The 3,596-nt window shown below is 43.9% G+C and overlaps 1 long non-coding RNA gene across 1 annotated transcript; it reads left to right on the top strand.

Annotated features, from left to right (window-relative positions):
* Positions 1-2,439: 2,439 nt before the first annotated feature.
* Positions 2,440-3,596, top strand: LOC109943623 (uncharacterized). Its single transcript, XR_002266669.2, has 2 exons — positions 2,440-2,532; positions 2,901-3,596. It is a non-coding gene; the product is annotated as an uncharacterized lncRNA (long non-coding RNA).

Raw genomic sequence — 3,596 nt, 5'->3', positions numbered from 1 at the left:
TTCAAATCCTTCTCCTTTGGAACTGGTGAGTTCTATGGTTCCTTTAGCACAGTGTATAAACTGCCTTTGCCTTTCTTAACCATGACATACCAAGGTTCACGTCTATAGTGCTCTCTTCTAACACTATAGGGGTAGCCCATCCGGGTTAGAAATACAGGGTAAGAAAGAAAGAATTATAGACAAGGCGAGTAATTACGAGGAATGTTACTGCGGGGAATTTATTAGCTAAGTAGATTAGTGTGTTATACACTAAAGCTAATACATTATCTTATGGGGGTACATGCTAAGATGCCCGTCTATACTATTTCAATCAATCAAAGAAGCAAATCATGCATTAATCATCAGAACAATCAACCAACAATTTTAATAGAGAAAATAATTTTATTTTTTTAGGTATCCTATCTCTTAAAAAGGTCATAAATGTAGGATTCCAAGGTGTGAAATCCATCTTGTATCAGAATAGAAAAGGTAAGAATGATCAGAGTAGAACAGTAGAAGGTGAGACAGGATCAAGATAAGTGTAGAAAGAATCAGAGTAAGGTAAGTGTAGCATGAATCAGAATAAGATAAGTAGGTAAGGGATGTCCATTTCTATCTAGGTTTCGTCCTACAGTCAACATTTCCTCTGATACCACTTCTGTAACACCCGGTTTTACACTACAAGAAACTAATAAATATTCGTGGGTTAATTTAAAAACGTGGGTACCCACGTTCTTAATTGAGTTACATTCGTGGGTTATGTTAAGAACGTGGGTACCCACGTTCTTAAATTAAATTCGTGGGTCCGTAATAAAACCGTCGAACTTATCGTATTACGAACGTGGGTACCCATGTTTTTATATTAAATTCGTGGGCCACGTGGACACCGTCGAACTAAACCCAAAAAAACCTAAATCTCTCACCCCGCGCGTCTCTCTTCTTTCCATCTGTCTACTGAGCGTGCCCGCAGCTAGCTGCAAGCCGCGCGCTCGCCGCCGCCGCCCCGTCCCGCGCGCGCCCCGCTGCCCCACCGCGCGCCGCCCAGCACGCCGCCACCCCGCGCGTGCCCCGCCGCCCCACCGCCCCACCGCGCGCCTGCTAGCACGCTGCCCAGCACGCGGCCCGCCCTCGCCACCCCAACCGCTGCCGCAGCCACCGCCCGATGTGCCCTCGTGCACGAGACCTCTCGAACCCTCTCAGAAGGCGGTGCGATCCGGTTTGGGTCGCCGTGCCGAGCTCGATGTGCCCGACGCGCGCGCGGCTGAGTCGAAGCCGAAACTGGCGCATGGAGACGACGACGATAGGCCGCCCCTTGAGGAGAAGCGCCGCTGCAGCGGTGAGGGCGGATTCGTCTTCCTCTGCGCCCTTGCTGGACACACCGAGGTGCGCGCTTCCCCCATCTCTCTGAAAATTCTCTATCTCGACGAGATCGCTAATTTTTGTCTAGCAGTTGTGGTGGATGTCTTACAGTAATCATAAAATCTGATAGGCTATCGGTGGGATTTCTCTGCCGTCTGGTTCGAACAAGCTCTACTCCGGCAGCGTCGATGGATCTGTTCGCATCTAGGACTGCAATTCCAGCAAGGTAGCTTGGTTCTCGGCTCCCGACGATGTATCTGATTATGCATGGGTTACCAACAATATCTCTGATATGCACGGGCTACCAACAATCTCTTTGATTATGGACGAGTAACGGGCTGCTTCCACGGAGGTTCCAGTGAGGAGGTTGTCATTATTCGTGGTGGTTCATGTGCTGATTAGCAATGTGTGCACCCTATGGAACCAACCATAACCGAATGGTGACTCCTGATTTTTTTCTGATTGGTTGTGCCTAAATCACCAACCGTCAGCGGATTTCTTATGTTTAGTTGGGTGATCCTGTGCTCCTGGTTTGGATTGGATGCTGGCTAGCCTTGTTGCTATATATTGGAGGCTCTTCACCTGCTTCGGTTACCCGTGGGGAGTTGCTAGGAGTTTTTTTTCTACCCTACATAAACACTTCAGGTCTTTAGCCTATTGAGGATGGACTACTATTTCATTTCTGCTTGTTACTCTTTGGATCCTCCTATTTTGTGCACCTGTGTTACCTGTTTGGGTTTTCCAGGCTAAACCTGTCTCTTGTCTGATTGCTTGTGTTTTTTATGTACTGTTTATTTTATAATGAATAAAAACTATTAACTACTTTTTATCTTATGTTGAATAATATATTTCAGCACAAATAAGCTTGGATTCACACCAGAGTTTCTAGGGCGTGTGAAGCTTGTAACCTCCTTTGCATCCCTGCTCGGTGTTGGGCTCTACAACTATTTTCTGAAGGAAGTTCCTCTAAAGAAAATATTTCTCGTGACAACCATTATAGGTTCAGCTCTTGGGATGACACAGGTGCTCTTTATATTATTTTCTTGATTGTTACTGCAATTCTTTTCTATCCTTTAAACATACTGCATCGTATATATTTAGGTGCTTCTTGTAACTGGATTAAATCGGAAGTTTGGGATTAGTGATGAGTGGTTTTCTATTGGTGATTCATTAATCATCGCAGTCCTTGGTCAGGTAAGTAACATTACTGCAATGCTTAATAACAGTAGAGTGCATTTTACATGATTGCATATAAAAATGTATTCAGTTGATCATGTACCCTTTTTCGTTACTTAGTGACTGTGTAACATAGTATTTTTATATGTCCATAATTTAGACTGGCCACTAACAATTCAGGATCAGCTGATCTTAGTTGTGAAATGGTGTACCTGTTCTTAGGAATATGTTGACTTATTTTGAGGATAGAAGTCTCAACGTTCCATGTGTACAATGAGAGCATCATTTGCATATTAATATGAGTTAAATAATATCTAGCTTTGACACCTCCTGCCTTCAATTGCTTCCTTGAATGCAAGCTTATGTTGCTTAAGCTTTTTTTGTAGGCTTCATTTATGCCAGTCTTGGTGTTAGCTGCAAAACTGTGCCCTCCAGGAATGGAAGCCACTTTATTTGCAACTTTGATGTCCATTTCTAATGCTCGAAGTGTTACTGGTGGTCTGGTTGGTGCTGGTCTAACTCGGATATTTGGGGTCACCAGGGACACCTTTGGGAACCTACCTCTATTGATTGTCGTCTGCAATCTTAGTTCGCTGCTACCCTTACCTCTTTTAGGTCTCCTGCTAGAGGAATCAGGTGACACAGACAATGGAGAAACAAAGAATATCTGACTTGCTGAGGGTTTCATCTCTGTTTGTTCTGATTCTCAAGTATAGCATACCACAATGCGCAGCTTCAACTCAGATATGATCCATCCAGTTGAAGTTCAAAAGATCAGTGGGAAAATATGGAAATCATACTGGAGATAAGTTCAGTTAGTCACCACCACCATCAGCCAGTATCTCCTGCGACTATTAACCTGTGATCAAAGCGATTCATTGGTGATCTATGATGGCGCACAGGTAATCACCACTTTTTTTAGTTTATATAAGCTACCTTGCATACAAAGGCAAGGTCGTTTTATCTTTCTCTATATTCTTTGAGTTTTTGTTAGCTAATGCTGCGACCCCATGAAAACTAGAGTAGGGGTCAAAGACTAGTAGTTGAGGATTCCCTTACAAAGTCGAATGTATTGTAACCAA

The sequence above is a fragment of the Zea mays genome, chromosome 1, assembly GCF_902167145.1.
Source record: "Zea mays cultivar B73 chromosome 1, Zm-B73-REFERENCE-NAM-5.0, whole genome shotgun sequence".
In the NCBI taxonomy this organism is placed as follows: domain Eukaryota; kingdom Viridiplantae; phylum Streptophyta; class Magnoliopsida; order Poales; family Poaceae; genus Zea; species Zea mays.
This window is presented reverse-complemented; position numbering and strand designations above follow the sequence as displayed.